Source organism: Miniopterus schreibersii (assembly GCF_964146895.1).
Source record: "Miniopterus schreibersii genome assembly, chromosome: 7".
NCBI lineage: Eukaryota > Metazoa > Chordata > Mammalia > Chiroptera > Miniopteridae > Miniopterus > Miniopterus schreibersii.
The window spans coordinates 78,002,881-78,021,133 of NC_138108.1; the positions used below are offsets into that span (position 1 = coordinate 78,002,881).

The window sequence follows — 18,253 nt, forward strand, 5'->3', positions numbered from 1 at the left end:
AAGGCTGCGGCTCTCGAACTCGGCGGGCATCAGGACACCTTCAGGAACTCGGTAAAAAGTCAAAGGGCCGAGCCCTATCCTACTGCAACAAGCTTGGGCCTCTGTTCTCTTATTAGGCTCTGGCCATACTGGCCTTCACTTGTTCCATCAAACTCACCCTGCTTGCTCTTCCTCAGAGCTCTGCACACGCCCCGCTCTCTCCTGGAAGGCTTGAGCACCTTTGCGGTCCCTGGTGATCCCTGGTGTCGGGTCCAGTTGGCTTGGTATGTGTCATGGGTCACTGAGCTTGCCTTTCCTAACGCACGGTACTTGCATAATTGCCTGTTTGGTATCTGTCTCCTCCACTGGACAGTAAACCTTGTGAGCGCTGGTCAGCAGTTCTTGGGATGGTGCCTGACACACTGTTAATATATCTGTTCTTTGATCGGGGTTCTGAAGAGATGTCTGGGGGTTCAGGGAAGTATAGGTCAAGACTATGGCCCGATACGGGGAGCGAAGTCAGCCCTCTTCTTTCAAAAGCAGAGCAGCTGAACATTTAGACTTGGTAATAATGACCTTGGTAACAATACAGGTGAGTAATGGGCTTCCTAGTCAACTATGTTTTGAAATAAATGGAGGCGTGGGGCTTGACCTCCAAAAGGTAGGCTTCTCTCCTCACACTTTAACTTGGGCCCGCGTGAGTTGCCTCCAGCTCCAGCCTTCAGATGTGACCATGAGTGCACCTGACCCTCGCCAGCCTAGAATTCTCCGTGAAAACAAGGGGCAGAAATTAAAACTGCAAGGAGATATTTCTAAACACCCCCTAGAATGACTAACATTACAAAGACTATCTGTACCAAGCATTGGCAAGGATGTGTTGTTGGAAAGATAAAACGTTTTGGCAGGTTCCTATGAAATTAAAATGCACATCATATAACCCAGCGACCCCACTCCTGGGTATTTACCCAACAGCAATGAAGACGTGCGCAAGCAAAGCCTCGTGCGGGAATGTTTGGAGCAGCTTTAAGGACAGCACAAGCCGTAACCGGCCCAGACGCCCCCTGGCTGGTGAAGGGGTGACCTGGCTCCATCTCCTCATCAGGATCCTGTGTGGCAGTGAAACGACAGACTACTGGTGCCTGAATGATCTTGAATGAATTACACTCTGTGAAAGAAACAGGCAAAAGCCCTGGCCGGTTTGGCTCAGTGGTTAGAGCGTCAGCCCGCGGACTGAGGGATCCTGGGTTCGATTCTGGCCCAAGGTACCAACCGTGGTTGTGGGCTCAATCCCCCGCCTAGGTTCAGGGGCAACCAACCGATCTGTCTCACGTCGATGTTTCCTCTCTCTCCGCCCCACCCCCTGCCTCTCTCTCTCTCTCCCTTCCACTCTCACTGAAAAGCAGTGGAAAAAATATCCTCGGGTGAAGATGAAAAGAGAAGAAACAGACAAAAATGAGTGCATGCCGTCTGATTCCATTCACATGAAATTACAGCACAGGCAGACTTTGCTGTCAGAAACGAGGGCCTTGGCGGCTGGGAGCCAGGGCTGGGCGGGGAGCAGAGATGGGCGGCCGGGGGAGTGAGGGCACTTTTGGGGGGTAGAAATCGTCTGTGTCTTCATTGTGGTGCTGGCTGCACAAAAGTATGCATTTGTGCAAACTCATTCACTGTGTGCTTAAAAGTAAAAAATTAAATATAATGTTATTGTATTAAATTATATCTCAATAAAGCTGATTTATTATTTTTTTAATTTAAATTTTTTTTATTTTAATCCTTACCAGAGGATATTTTTTTCATTGCTTTTCAGAGAGAGTGGAAGGGAGAGAGACACATGATGTGAGAGAGACACACCCATTTGCTCCTCCCACACGTGCCCTGCTGGCCGCGGATGGAGCCTGTAACCAAGGCACATGCCCTTGGCTGGAATTGAACCCGGGACCCTCAGTTCAGGCCAGTGCTCTAACCACTGAGCCAAACCGGCCAGGGCTAAAGCTGATTTTTCAAAATGAAGGACAAAGAAAGTAAGTGCTTTTAGAATACCACAAAGGAAACAATCAATTTGCAGTTCTGTTTCTTGCTGAAATTTAAATGTCTGCCATTCCTTCAGTTACGTGGTTGGAGGTGACAGAAAGCAGACAGAACATAGGGTTTGGCGTCCAACTGACTCAGAGAACGTTCTCTCGCCTGCATATAACCCCTGGGACCTTGAGCCGGTTGCTTTGTCTGCCTGAGCCTAAAACTACCATTCTTGGCTGTATGGTAGTTTTGCATTAAAAAAATAAAATAAAGCTCACGTTTACACATATACGTTTTATTGATTCACATATGAGACAAATATATTAAAAGCATCTCCCAGTACTGTACCTGGTATGTGCTTTAAGTAATGTCAGTCCCCCAAGCAACAAATGCCATGAATAAAGTGACATTTTCTTCTATTTTTTTTAAAAAATTTTATTGATTTTATTGGGGTACAATGGTTAATAAAATTATATGGGTTTCAGGCATACAATTCTATAACACGGCATCTGCATATTGTACTGTGTGCTCACCACCCAAAGTTACGTCTCCTTCCATCACCATTTATCCCCCCTCAGCCTCTTCTACCTCCACCCACCCCCTTTCCCTCTGGTAATCACGATACTGTTTTCTGTGTCTATGAGTATTTGGGGATTTTTTTTTTTGCTTAATTCCTTTACCTTTTCACCCAGCTTCCCAAATCCTCTCCCCTCTGACAGCTGTCAATTTATTCTCTGTATCTATTATTCTGTTTCTATTTTATTTATTAGTTTATTTTGTACATTAGATTCCACATATAAGTGAAATCATATGGTTTTTGTCTTTCTCTGACTGGCTTGTTTCACTTAGCATAATACTCTACAGGTTCGTCCATGCTGTCACAAAAGGTAAGATTGCCTTCATTTCTATGGACACATAACTATTCCATTGTGTTTATGTCCCACAGCTGTTTTATCCACTCATCTACTGATGGGCACTTGGGCTGTGTCCAGATCTTAGCTGTTGTAAATAATGCTGCAATGAACATAGAGGTGCATATATTCTTTTGAATAAGTGTTTTAGGTTTCTTCAGATATATTTCCAGAAGTGGGATCTCTGGATCAAAAGGCAATTCCATTTTTTAAAAATATGATTTTGTTGATTTCAGAGAGAGGAAGGGAGAGGGAGAGAGGGGTAGAAACATCAATGATGAGAGAGAATCATCGATCGGCTGCCTCCAACATGCCCCCTGCTGGGGATCGAGCCCGCAACCTGGGCATCTGCCCTGACCAGGAATCGAACTGCGATCTCCTGGATCACAAGTTGATGCTCAGCCACTGAGCTATGCCAGCCATGCAGGCAGCTCCATTTTTAATTTTTTGAGGAAAATCTATAGTGTTTTCCACAGTGGCTGCACCAATCTGCCTTCCCACCAACAGTGCACAAGGGTTCCCTTTTCTCTACATCCTTGCCAACACTTGTTATTGACGGTGCCATTCTGACAGATGTGAGGTGGTATCTCATTGTGGTTTTAATTTTCATCTCTGATGATTAGTGACATTGAGCATTTGGAGAAGTGTCTAGTCAGGTCCTTTGCCCATCTGCATGTCCTCTTTGAAGAAGTATCTGTTCAGGTCTTTTTTAGAAAGATTTTGTATTGATTTTTAGAGAGAGAGGAAGAGAAAAGGAGAGAGATTGAGAGAGAGAGAGAAACATCAATGTGAGAGCCAAACATCGACAGCCTGCCTTCTGCACGCCCCCTAACAGGGATCGAGCCTGCAACCTGGGCATGTGCCATGAGTGGAATTGAACCAGCAACCTTTCAGTGCACAGGATGACGCCCAGCTAACTGAGGTACACTGGCCAGGGCCTTTCCCCATTTTTTTAATTGGATTGTGTGTGTGTGTGTGTGTGTGTGTGTGTGTGTGTGTGTTTGATGTTGAGTTGTATAAGTTCTTTATTAATTTTGGGTATTAATCCCTTATCAGATGTATCATTGGGAAATATGTTCTCCCATTCAGTGGGTTGTCTTTTCATCTTGTTAACGGTTTCCTTCTCTATGCAAAGTCTTTTTAGTTTGATGTAGTCCCAATTGTTTATCTTTTCTTTTGTTTCCCTTGCCTGAGAAGATATATCAGAAAAAATATTGCTATGAGAAATGTCTGAGATTTTACTGCCTATGTTTTCTTCTAGAGTTTTTATGATTTCAAGTCTTAACATTTAAGTCTTTAAATCATTTTGATTTTAGTCTTGTGTATCATATAAGAAGGTGGTCTAATTTCATTTTTTGCACCTATCTGTACAATTTTTCCAACACCATTTACTGAATAGACTATCTTTACTGCCTTGTATATGCTTGACTCCTTTGTCAAATATTAATTGACTATAAAGAAGTGGGTTTATTTCTGGGTTCTATTCTGTTCCTTTGATCTAAATGTTTGTTTTTATGCCAGTACCATGCTTTTTTTATTACTATGGCCTATAGTATAGTTTGATATCAGGTAGCATGATTTCTCCAACTTTGTTCTTCTTTCTCAAGATTCCTGTGGCTATTTAGGGTCTTGTGTGGTTCCATGTAAATTTTTGGAATATTTGTTCTAGTTCTGTGAGATATACCATTAGTATTTTGATAGGAATTGCATTGAATCTATAGATTGCTTTGGGCACTTTATTTAATTAATTTCTCCTAATGATGTTAATTCTTCCTATCCATGAACATGGTATATGCTTCTACTTATTTGTGTCTTCTTCAATTTTTTTCTACAGTGTCTTATAATTCCCCAAGTACAGGTCTTTTACATCTTTTGCTAAATTTATTACTAGGCATTTTTTTTGATGCTATTGTAAATGGTACTGTTTTCTTAGTTTCTCTTTGTGATGGTTCATTATTGGTTTATAAAAATGCAACTGATTTCTGGATATTTATTTTGTATCCTGCTACTTTACTGAATTCATTTATCAGTTCTAGTAGTTTCTTGGTGGAATCTTTAGGGTTCTCTATATACAGTATCATGTCATCTGCAAATAATGACAATTTTACTTCCTCCTTTTCAATTTGGATTCCTTTTATTTCTTCTTCCTGTCTGATAGCTGTGACTAGGACTTCCAGTACTATGTTGAATAAAAGTGGTGAAAGTGGACACCCCTGTCTTGTTCCCAATCTTAAGGGAAATGCTTTAAGTTTTTGCCCATTGAGTATGATGTTGGCTGTGGGTTTGTCATATATGGGCTTTATTATGTTGAGGTATGATCCCTCTATTCCCACTTTGCTGAAAGTTTTTATTATGAATGGGTGCTGGATTTTTATCAAATAATTTTTTCAACATCTATTGATATGATTTTGTGATTTTTACCCTTCGTTTTGTTTATGTGGTGTATCACGTTTACTGATTTGTGCTCATTGTACCAACCTTGCATTCCCAGAATAAAGCCTTGATTATGGTGTATGATCTTTCAACTGTATTGTCGGATTCAGTTTGCTAATATTTTGTTGAGTATTTTGGCATCTATGTTCAGGGATACTGGCTTATAATTTTCTTTCTTTGTAGCATTTTTATCCAGTTTTGGAATTAGGATAATGCTGCCCTCATAAAATGAGCTAGGGAGTTTTCTTTCCTTTTGAATTTTTTTGGCATAGTCTGAAAAGGTTAGGTGTTAGTTCTTTAAATGTTTGGTAAAATTCACCTGTGAAGCCATCCAATCTAGGACTTTTGTTTGTTATCATTTTTTTTTATTTTATTACTGCTTCAATTTCATTAGTTGTATTCAGTCTTTTCAGATTCTCTGACTCCTCCTGATTCAGTTTTAGAAGATTGTATGTTTCTAGCAATTTATCCATTTCTTCTGATTGTCCAATTTGTTGGCATATAGTTGTTCCTAATATTTTCTTACAATCCCTTGTATTTCTGTGGAGTCAGTTTTTACTTATCTTTCATTTCTGATTTTATTTATTTGGGTCCTTTTTCTTTTCTTCTTGATGACTCTGGTTAAAGGCTTGTCAATCTTGTCTATCTTTTCAAAGAATCAGCTCTTGCTTTCATTGATCTTCTGTAATTTTTTATTTACATCATTTCATTTACCTCTGCTCCTATTTTTCTTATTTCATTTCTTCTTCTCACTTTGGACTTTGTTTATTGTTCTTTTTGTAGTTCCTTTAAGTGTAACTACATTTTTTTAAACATTTTTATTGTTGACACTATTACGGATGTCTTAGTTTTCCACTCCTTTGCCCACCACTACCCAGCCCCCTGACTGGCCATCTCTCTGGCCATCACCACACTAAAATTAGATTGTTTATTTGAATTTTTATTGTTTCTTGAGGTAGACCTGTAATGCTATAGATTTTACTCCTAGGGCTGCTTTCACTGTGTCCCATAGATTTTGTGTTGTGTCCTCATTTTTATTTGTTTCAAGGTATCTTTTGATTTCTTCCTTGATCTCATTATAAACCCCTTCATTGTTTAGTAATATGATATTTAGTCTCCATGTCTTTGTGCATTTTCCAGTGTTTTTCTTATGATTGATTTCTAGTTTCATACCGTTATGGTCAGAGAAGATGTTTGAAATGATTTTAATTTTCTTAAATTTATTGATACTTGTTTTGTGACCTAACATGTTGTTTATCCTAGAAAATATTCCATGTGTGCTTGAAAAGGATGTATATTCTGCTGCTTTGGAGTAAAATGCTCTGAAGATATCAATTAAATCCATCTGATCTCGTGTGTCATGTAAGGTTGCCATTTCCTTGTTGATTTTTGTCTGGAAGATTAATTCCTTGATGTCGATGGGCTGTAAAAATCCCCTACTATGACTGTATTACTGTCAATCTCTCCCTTTATGTCAATCAAGATTTGCTTTTTATATGTAGATGCTTCCATATCGGGTGAATAAATATTTACAAGGGTTATATATTCCCTTTTTGGGGGGTGCTCCCTTTATCATTATGTAGTGTCCTTCTTTGTCTTTTACTCTAGCCTTTGTTTTGAAATCTATTTTGTCCCATATAAATATTGCTACCCCACCTTTTTAAGATTTTCATTTGCATGAAATATCTTTTTCCATCCCTTTACTTTTAGTCTGTGTGTATATTTTGTTCTGAGGTGGGTCCCTTGCAGACAGCATGTATATAGGTCTATTTTTCTTATCCATTCAGCTACCCTATGACTTTTGATTGGCGCATTTAAGCCATTTACATTGAGAGTGATTATCAATAGGTACATATGTTTTTGCCAATTTATTCTTTTAACTCTGTTTTCCTCCTCCCCCTCCTCCTTCTTCTTCTTCCAGCAGGCCCTTTCACATTTCTTACAATACTGGTTGGTGGTAATGAACTCCTTTAGCTTTTTCTTCCCTTCAAAGCTCTGTATTTCTCCTTCAATTTTAAATGACAGCCTTGCTGGGTAAAGTAGTTTTGGTTGTAGGTCCTTGCTTTTCATCACTTTGAATATTTTATTCCAATCCCTTCTGGCCTGAAATGTTTCTGTTGAGAAATCAGCTGACAGTCTTATGGGATCTCCCTTGTCGGTAACTATCCATCTTTCTCTAGCTGCATTTAAGATTCTATCTGTCTTTTGCCATTTTAATTTAGGTATATCATGGTGTGGGCTTCTTTGGGTTCATCTTGTTTGGGACTCTCTCCCTTTGTGTCTTTTTCCTTCACCAGGTTAGAAAGGTTTTTAGTCATTATTTCTTCAAATAGTTTCTTGATTCCTTGCTCTCTCTCTTCTTCTAGTGCTCTTATGATGCAGATGTTTTTACTCTTCATGTTGTCCCAAAGATCCCTTAAACTATCTGCATTTTAAAAAATTCTTTATTCATTTATTTGCTCTGATTGGGTATTTGACTTCCAAATCACTGATTGGATCCTCTGCTGCCTCCAGCCTACTGTTTATTCCTTCTAGTGGATTCCTCATTTCAGATATTATATTCTTAATTTCTGACTGGTTCTTTTTTTATGGTTTCTATGTCCTTTTTTGTGCTTACTATCTCTTTGTTGAAGTTCTCACGAAGTTCCTTAAGCATCCTAATAACTATTCTTTTGAACTGTTTATCTGATAATTTGCTTGCGTCCATTTCATTTAGCTCTTTTTCTGGAAATTTTCTCCGTTCTTTCATTTGGGTCATGTTTCTTTGTCTCCTCATTTTTGGCTGCCTCTTTGTGTTTTGTTTCTATGTAATAGATAGATTTGCTATGACTCCCAGTCTTCGTGGAGTGGCCTTACATAGTAGGTGTCCTGTGGGACCTAGTGGCACAGTCTCTTTGATCACCTGATCTTGGTGCTCCAGGAATGCCCCTTGTGTGGATTATGTGGGCCCTCCTGTTGTAATTGTGTCTTGATTGCTATGGGTCTGTTTGTGTGTCTAGTTGACCCTCAGACTGGCTGACTATGAGGATTACCCTGACCACAGTGTACGAGCTGCTGTGCAGATGCGGACTACATGAAGCAGAATTTGCCTTAGCAGGGTCTGGTGCCTGTCGAGATCTGCTTTTGGATATGCTGCTTGTGAAACTAATTGCTTCCTGTTCTGATGTGGTCTGAAGCTTGCCACTGGGTTTGTTGGTTCTGGGCTTCTTGGGAGGGATTCTGGTGCAGGTCAATGTCAGGCACTGCTTGTGACTGACCCTGGGCAACCTGTTTGTAACTACAAAGCAATCTGCAATTTGTGGCTTCCTGTGCTGGGCCTGGGTGTGCATAGGAAGGACCAAGCTGCACAGCATTGACAGTTTTTTATCAGCACTGGGCCCACGGGCAGGTCAACAACAGTCCCACGGTACCCCAAGATCTGCCTGAGATCCTCCTTTGGCAGCCTCCACCTGCTGGCTGCCTGATAGGCTCAGTCACTCAAAGAGCCTCCGGTGGTGCTTGAGTTGCATGAGGTAGGTTCTCAGTGAGTCACCAGGGGCTAGTGGTGTTTGTCAGATTGACAAAGGTTCAAACTCATTGGCATTCCTGGGTCTGAGGTCACTCAGCTAATGTCCAAGGGTATACCAGATCTATCTGTCACTCGCTGGGTGCCCACAGACCTTTGTGGTGGACTGGGGTCTCAGGGAGTCACCAGGGTGAGGTGAGCATAGTTTATCAGGCCCAAATAGATCAATATTTGGCTGCGTGAAAGGAGGGCTCTATACTAGATGGGTGTGTAAGGTAAAAATGGCCCCCATCCTAGAGCCATACAACTCAGTATGTCCAAGGCTCTACAAGGAACCCAAGCTCAATAGGGCAGGCTGGCGCGGCCAAGAGTCAGGATGGTGAGACTAGTGGCTCTCTTGTTTTTTTGTTGGTTTGTTTGTTTGTTTTAATACTCACTTGAGGATATTTTTTCCATTGCTTTTCAGAGATAATGGAAGAGAGAGAGAGACAGAGAGAAACATCGATGTGAGAGAGACACATCGATTGGTTGCCCCCCCCCCCACGCACACTGATTGGGGTTGGGGATTGAGCCTACAACCAAGGCACAAGCCCTTAGCCAGAATCAAACCCAGGACCCTTCAGTCTTAGGGCCAACACTCCAACCACTGAGCCAAACCGGCTAGGGCCCTAGTGGCTCTCTTGTGACGGGTAGGTGCCTGTCAGACTTGGGTGAAAGTGGGAAAAATGGGCTCTCATCCCAGTGCCACACAACTCAGTCTTTCCTAGATTCTGCTCAGGCCTCAGCAGGAGTCCAGAGAGTGTGGCCACCTGGAGCCCAGAGGGTGGGGCTAGAGGATCTCATGTGAGGGCACCGCATCTGTCAGCTTCACCGGAAAGTGGGGGAAAGGCCCTTGCCCTAAAGCCACACCACTGAGTCACTGGCACCCCTGAGTCTGCCCAGATCTCTACACCCTGGCCCAGGCAGCTGACTCCTCAGTAGGGTGTGAGCTCCGCAGGTTGGGGCGACAGGGAGTCCAGAGGGTGGGACAGTTGCATTCCCTCAGGCTGATGCCATAAGGAGGGAAGTGCTCCACCCAAGAAAGACGGCGTCTGAGCTGTGGAAAAGTAACTCAGCCCAGGGGTCCCAGTGGCTGTCCCCCCAGCTCTCTACCCAGAGCCACAAACCCAAGTCTCTCCTCACATGACTTCAGCCCACTTTGCCCCCCTCTGCTGGAGCCCGGGGTGAGTGGCTGTGAATTAGATTTTGTGTGTTGGCTGTTTAGGAGGGTGCCTGTGTCACTAGCAGACTCTTGTTTTTCCCTGGAAGACAGAATCCCTGCTGATTTTCACAGGCTGATGTTATGTGGATGCCTCTTTGCAGCTCCCATGCTCTGGGTTGGGAGCCTGGCGTGGGTTTGAGACCCCGTGCTCCTCAGTGGGAACCTCTGCAGCTGAGATGTCCCTCTGGAATCTCAGCTGCTGCCGGTGGGCGGGGGTCCAGGCTTTCTCACGCCCCCACTCTTCCTACTAGTCTCGATGAGGCATACCCGTAAACCTGGCTTATAAGCCTTATATTCGGCTAGTCTTCAGTTAGTTATTCAGGTTGATTGCTCTGTATTTAAGCTGTACTCCAGTTTGGTCCTGGGAGGAGGTGAGTGTAACATCCACTTACTCCACCGCCACCTTGGACCTCCCCCCTCTTCTGTTTTGTTTCTGAGGAATACATGACAAGTCTCAATGCACCGGAAAGCCGAACAAACTCTTAATTTGAAAACATGGCTTTGGGAGGAAAAACAAATGAAAAGTTTGCCCCCGGGCCTGTGTTGTCTGCGTACAGGAGCTGCCTGCTGCATGGTGGTTACGGCATCAGAGAAAGCCCTTGCTTTCTGACACATGTACCAACTGGGGGGAACAATTAATTGCCACCCCACACTCTCTGCACAAGTGATTTTTATGGCCTCCCACCCCCAGGCTTTTAAAATGGTCAACAGCCCCCTGGTTAGTAGGAAATTCTTCAGTGACACACACCTGCTTGGTGATTTGTTGGCCGTTTTCCCATCCAGCAGGCAGCTGTGGGTAATGTTTAACCAGAAAAATAGAGGCTAAATTAAGCAAGACATGTTTACAGCGTAAACGTCATGGGGTGGGGGAAGGACTTTCCCACTGGCCACACTGCGGGTGACAAGAATATGTTCAGGCCTCCGTGCATTTACTAGAACAGGTGCCCCCCCCCCCCCCCCAGGCTCCCGAGAGCCTTGCTGCCAGCTTGCCCAGGCTTTTGGAAGCGCAGCCTGAAGACAGCGGCACCCGCCAGCAGGACGGGCAGAGGGAGGTTCCTGTTTCCTGAGCTCACTGGGTGAGGACTGTCCTCGGGGCGACAGCCCCGGGCCGAGGGCTGGGGAGCTGCTCCTGCGCAGCGCTGCTCCCGGCCCATCTCCGATGCTGTCATTTCCAGCTTTGTGGTGACGACACTGCAACTGTTTCAAATCTGCCAGCTTGGGAAATTGTGTCCCTTGTATTAGCAGGCTTTTGGCTGTGTGTGGTAGACACCCAATTCGCGCGGATTTAAGGGAGGAAATGATTGGTACTGAAAGGTCCACGGATGTGGGCTCTGCTGGAGCAGGGAATTCAAACAAGTGAAGTGTGTCAAGAACCCATCTGCTTCTTTCTTTTTAATTTTTTTAGTCACATTTGTGTAAAAATAGCTTTATTTTATCAGCCACTATTTTTATATATAGTTGTCACCAATCTGAAACTTTAACATACATTGTGCTAATAAAATGCCATTTTAATGATTTTACATTGGGATTCCATTCCATTTCATTTGACAAAAAGATTTTTCTGCTAAAATGTTTCACTCCCATTCGCCTCCATTGTGCAAAATTAGGAAACATCAGCGTCTAATCTATTATTTCTGTGAAAGAATAGATTTTAGGGAGGATGGTTGTCAGAGATGTTTAAATTTAAAGTGATGGAGTTAATTTTACAAAGCAAAATTTACTATAAAGAAAGTGAGTCAAAGTATATATGACTCCTATGAGTTAAATTAAAATGTAACTCATTTTCAAAGTTAGGTATTGTTTTTATAAAAAATGCTAGTTCACATATTTTAAAATTCAAAACAGATTTGGCTATCCACATATTTTATAATATAGCCACCTAAAGACTGACTTTGTGAGATGTAGAAGAAAGACAGGATTCGGTCAAAAGTTGCTGGTACTAGGGAGAGAATTTCCTTACTCAGATCACTACTATTATAGGTACAACCACCTCGCCAGAGTGGTGAGGAAAAAAGGGGTAGTGCATGTAGACGTAGCAAACTATTCGTAGGTTATATTTCCCTGTCCTGGACAGCACTGCGGCCTTGGCTTCACGCAGGTGCTAAACAAGTAGTCAATGCAAAACTATTTTGCAGGTCTGACGTAGTGACACCAATGTAGAAATCAACACTCAGGCTCTTCAGCCTTTCTGAATCATTCCAATGATGTTATACTGTTATATAAAGAACAGGTGCTCATTGTAAGTAATCCGGTCATAGTCTCAATCTATACTGACTGTTCCATCACTATGTCATTTATCAGAAATGAAATGTGTCCATGATGCACAGGTAACAGGGGCTTAAACTTTTCTAGTAGGTTTTAATGTATTTTATAATTATACTGTAAGAGTAAACTCTTAGAAAGATGTTTTATGATTGCATCACAGCAAGCTCTTGTTTATTGGGACAAAAACGATATGCTAAAAGACAAATAAATTACTATAATTAAATATGCACAGCTTATTGACATTTTTCTTAAGACAAAAAGTTGGGGTTCATCCAGTGAAGTGCAGGCACTCTGCCACGCCCTCTGATAGCAAATGGAATGAAATGTTTAAAATTCCCATGATTGTGTGTCTTGTTAAGTGTTACAGGGCTTTTGTTTTTCTTTTAGCCACTAAATTTTTTCAGGAAAAATTCACTTGCTTTATATGAAGAACACACCAGAGGGCTGCTTGCCTTCCAGTGAAATCCAGGTTCATCTCCTACTTTGTCCCAGTATTTGAACGTCCAGGAGTAATGTATGCTTCGGCCTTCGGTGGCGCTTGTTGGCTGCACTGTCCTCACGGCACACAGCCCACACCCCTCGCAGAGTGCCTTCCTTGTTCACGTACTTGCTGCCAGTCTTCCCTAAGCCCAACATTACAGCTGTTTTAGAAAAAACATCGGACCGAACCTCCTTGGTGTGCTTCAGGACATGTAGAGACTGGTCAGAATGGCCCTGGGGTCACGAACCTTCCTCTGTGATTCTGGAACTGTTTCTACATTATGCGCACATACATCTGATCCCGACAGAGAGACTGCTTCTACTGCTTTAAGGTCTCCTCGGAAATCAGGGGGAGCCATGCCACAAGAACTCTTGGGTTCCTTGCCTTCAAGCATGACGCAGTCTTGCAGAGCGCGCAGCTCCTCCGTCGGGGATATCATCTCGGTCCACAGCACAGGCCAGGCCCCACTCCGCAGCTGCCCTGCAGCACCGCGGGGCTCGTTGGCATCCCGTGGAGGAGGCTTTCTCAGTGTCCTAACGGAACAAAATCTGCAACCTCTTGTGCATGTGTCACCCGTCAACATGATCATGGCTGTGGCAGTGGCATTTCCTCCGCTTCCCCAACGCTCCAGTACCGGGACATCGAGCTTCCTCACGCACTGTATGGAGATTTAAATTCCGCAAGTGTTTTTCAGTTTATTGTAATTTTTCCCTGTGGGAGCCTGTCTTTAGCCATGGAGGGAGCCTTAACCTTTCTCCTTTCTGGCATTTTAAGATTCCTTTATATTCACCCCAGGTGCTCTTGTCTGCAAGATCACCAGATACAAAATCTTGAAGGTCTGGGCCATTCTGTAAAAATTCCTTTTTTTCATCTGGCAAGGAACTTACTGCTCTGACTGGGCTGCATAAGTATTTTCCAAATACCCGGGGCCTCACAGTGTGGATGACTATCCCGCAGCATAATGACAGCTCCCTCTTCTATTTTGTAGCAGATCTAACTCCCGCCCGGCCGGTGTGGCTCAGCGGTTGAGTGCCGACCTAGGATCTGGGCGATCAGGGTTCGATTCCCGGTCAGGGCACAAGCCCGGGTTGCGGGCTCCATCCCCATTCGGGGGCCTGCAGGAGGCAGCCGATCAATGACTCTCTCAGAATCATTGATGTTTCTCTCTCTCTCTCCCTCTCCCTTCCTCTCTCTGAAACCAATAAAGATATATTAAAAAAAAAACAAAACAGTAGAAAAATTGACACGATGCTTTAGAAGAAAAAAATTGCCAATGATTACCCCGCATCCCTGCCAAAAAACATCTGAAGAGTTTCTCTTTTGGACAGATAATGAAGATCTTTGCATGGCTCCTTTCGCGAAAATCCTGCTTCCCTCGAACAGCGCCCTAGCACTGGCCATTGGAAGACTCAACCCGCGCAGGTGAGGCCGCCTGCGAGTGCGGTTGCCCGCGGACAGCAGCGGCTCCAGGGCACATTTGCTGGGAAACTATGGAAGTGTCAGATGTCTGAATTTCTTTGCCTGGGCATCGTAGTGTTGAGAGCATTTATTTATAACAGGGGAGGTTCTGAAATTGGCCACTTATCAGCACAAAAAAGTAACTTCCAGAATACCACTGCCGAATGAAATGAAAATTCATTTCCTTCTCTCTGTTTACACAAATAGCAGCAGAGCTGGCCACCGAGATACTTGGTGAGCAGTTTCATTACGGAACAGCCTGGTTACTGGAACTGGAGGAATTTGTAGATAGGTATGCGACACCTTCTAGGACTGGATAAATGGACATTAACTCCTGGCGCTAGTTTAACCCCTGACTTCCCAACCTGTTATGGGTTTTTGCTCTGTTTTTGAGACAGAAGGCCAGAAATATGTATCACCTAGATATCTTAAAAAAAAATTCCCAAATGTCAAAATTTACTATTGAAGTAGAAAAATGCCCCAAATTCTAAGTCCAGTGTTTTACTTCATGCTTATAATTCAGGGCTCCCATGAGAAATAAAACCTAAGTGAGCACAGAGAGTGCAAAATAGGAAATACTCTGAACACTACGGCTAAATATTGTTGCTTATGGTAGTAAAACAAAGTTCTCTTAGAGAAAATGTTCTTTTTAAACAGAACCAACAAATTCTAATATACACTGGGGAACATCAAATTATAAAAGTGTTTGCTCACATTATTGCACAATGAACGTGAGCCATATGTTCATAACTACCTGCACGTCGACAAGCTAAAAACTGTCACGGTTCATGTCATCAGTGTGTTGGGTTGCTGGTGATCTGGAATCCTTTGGGGAATATATTTTTCAACAATAACCAATTATCCAAAGGATGTTCCAAGTGCCAGTCGAGTAATTTCATAGTAGCAGTTTCTGCCCTCTAGTTGTGCAGAAATTGGTGCTGTGTGTGTGTGTGAAGTGTTGCTTCTCAGGGAGGTGACTGTTTAAGGTATAAATATTAACATTAAGCTATAAATCTCTTTAGGAATTATATCATTTTGCCAATCTCTTTAAGTAAAATGAGTTGACTAGATTTAGGTGCCTGAGGTCTATTGCCACCTAGTGTTACGTTATTTCAAACGAGCACAGAAGAATGGAACTTACTTGCCTCCTCCCCCACGCCGGCCCCAGTGCCTCATTTCTGCCTCCACTTCAAAGTCACCAGGTCTTGTCAGTGCAGGATTTCACAAATTTCTTTTTAACATTGCCACTGACAACCTAGCATTCATGCTCATCCTGTTGAAACTTTAAGGCCTTAGTCAGCTTAATGGGCTGTATGTTGACCATATACTATCTTTCGGCAAGTTATTTAAGCTCTCTGGGCTTGTTTCCTCATTTCTTAGGTAGGAACAGTAATATCTATTTCATAGTTTTATTAAATGAGTTAATATATTTAAAATGCTTACAATACCTGACATATGCAAATATTTAATGTGTTAATTATCATACACCTTAAATCATATTTGAGTCCTTAATGGGAATAGAGGTGATGGAAATAGTCTCTATTACTTTCCATTTTATGGTCAGAAGGCAGAAGTTGGGTTCCCTATGACAACTGGGCTGAGAGGCCTATTCTGGATAAAGTCTTTTGCAAATATTTTCACCCAGTCTGTAGCTTATCCTTTCTTTCTCTTAGCAGTGTCTTAAACAAAAAGTTTGAAATTTTAAGTTCAGTTTATCAGTTTTCTCTTATGGATTATGCTTTTGGTGTCATGTCTAAGAACTCTGCCTGCATCAGGTCATGGAGTTTTCTCCTATTTTCCTCAAAATTTTTTTTCCTTCTTTTACATTTAGGTCTATTATACATTTTGAGTTAATTTTTGTAGAAGGTGTTAAGTTAGTGTTTCTTACCATCCGAGTCACTTGCAAATGCTCATTTGTTAATACAGATGTTATAACATCTAATGTATCTCATCTTTTGAAATGTCTTTTCACACAGATATGTACTGTCAAGTACTGATACCAATCACCAAACATGATTTTGAGTCAATTCCTCACTTGTACGGCGTTTGTAGAATTCTGTTAGCTTCCTCTCTTGATATCTGCCTTTTAGTAGGTCATTCATTACACTGAACCTTCAGCTGAAAGGTAGGTGGAAGCTTTGCAATCCCAGTTAAGTGGATTTTGAAATATGGAAACTTTCTTTGCACTTGTATCGGGGTCTGGAACTGTAGTTTGAGGCTGGAAAATGCATCTGCTACAAATTTGTGTGGGTATGATCGTTTTAACTTTTGACAGCACAGAAAGCAGCGATACATTCCTCATATTCAAGTGTTGTCATCAAAGTCACTTTAGTACCATATTAGGTTCAAATGTAAGTGGTGCTCTGACTTGTGATTCTAAGTTGAATTCACTGACTTAAGTTCATTAAGAAACATCAAGTCTTTAGCATAAGCCAATTTCCAAAGACTTTCAGTGTTTGAGGGAGGTTCTTCTCATTCAGAAATTTGCAGTCTTGCCTGGTCAGGCGTGGCTTAGCGGTTGAGCTTCGACCTAGGACCCAGGCGATCAGGGTTCGATTCCCGGTCAGGGCACATGCCCGGGTTGAGGGCTGCAGCCGATCAATGACTCTCTCATCATTGATGTTTCTATCTCTCTCTCTCCCTCTCCTCTCTCTGAAATCAATAAAGATATATTAAAAATAAATAAATAAATAAATAAATTTGCAGTCTTGGCCCTGAAGTCAAAACGTCGCAATACTTTACCACCTAGCCAGCAAACTGCCGGGCAGTAGGGCGAGTCAGAATATTTAGTGTCCGTCAGAAACCCCTGCAGCTGACAATGGCTAAGCCCACAACAAATGAAGTACACCAGTGACGTCAGAGGCTCACGTATTTTTAAAGCACTTGCTGGTGACAATACAAAGGACAGGCTTTCAACACCTTGTATTTTCACTCTACCCGTCTAAGCTTTTTCTGTACCTTCCCACCAGCAGCTGTGGCACATCTTGGAAGATCCCACTTCAGTTGTACTGTGTGAATTTTTTCTCGACTTTGAAAATATTTTTGCTTATAGTTGTTCCACAGACGGACAATACACAGAGGCGAATTCTTCAGTCATTTCTAGGGCGACAGACTGCATTAGCCTGGGGCTGAGGTTCCCGCAACATGGGGCTTGCAGTTAAAACCAGAAAGGCTCTGGGCAACCACGAACTGGTCAGCCTGGCACTCCCAACTCCACATTGACGTTTCGGAGTCTGCTGAACAGCACTGGTATTTTAACTCCCTAAGCGCCAAGGAACATTCAAAATCATTTGTCCACCACCTCAAGTCAAGTCTCCTTCCATCGCCATTTTCACTGGCCTTGTTGTCAAACTATTATTTGCTCCCTTACCTCTTCAAGCAACTTTCTTGCTTAAAGGCTGTCTTAAATTAAAAAGTTCCTTTTACTGGACACATTTCTTCAGCTGCTGCAAACACAACAGTCCTTGTCATTGGTAAAGGGCTTTCCTTGCTTGGCTAACAACCCACTTGGAAACATTACAGCCTTGCTGTAATTTTTTGGGTCAAAAATTGTGCTGATATATTCCATCTAAAATATTTAATTCTGCCCGGCCGGGCGTGGCTCAGCGGTTGAGCATCGACCTAGGATCCAGGCGATCAGGGTTCGATTCCCGGTCAGGGCACATGCCTGAATTGCGGGCTTGATCAATGACTCTCTCATCATTGATGTTTCTATCTCTTTCTCTCCTTTCTTCTCTCTGAAATCAATAAAGATATATTTTAAAAAAAAAATTTAATTCTTCTGGCTGTTGCCTTTTGGGGTTGGGAATATCATGAGTCAACACGTGTGCTTTTAGCACAGCTGTCCCTGCAACAGACAATGCTCTGCCATCTGAATGGATAAAACAATCCAGTCCACTGAGGGTGTTTTCCCTTCTGACAAGACATGAGCACTGGTACTAAAA

General features: G+C 42.6%; 1 pseudogene across 1 annotated transcript; it reads right to left on the minus strand.

Annotated features, from left to right (window-relative positions):
- Positions 1 to 12,731: 12,731 nt before the first annotated feature.
- Positions 12,732 to 14,557, minus strand: LOC308559431 (lipoyl synthase, mitochondrial pseudogene; annotated as a pseudogene). The gene is made up of 2 exons: positions 14,541 to 14,557; positions 12,732 to 13,751 (listed from the first exon to the last, which is right to left on the minus strand). The product of its transcript is annotated as a lipoyl synthase, mitochondrial pseudogene (transcript).
- Between the last annotated feature and the right edge of the window lie 3,696 nt (positions 14,558 to 18,253).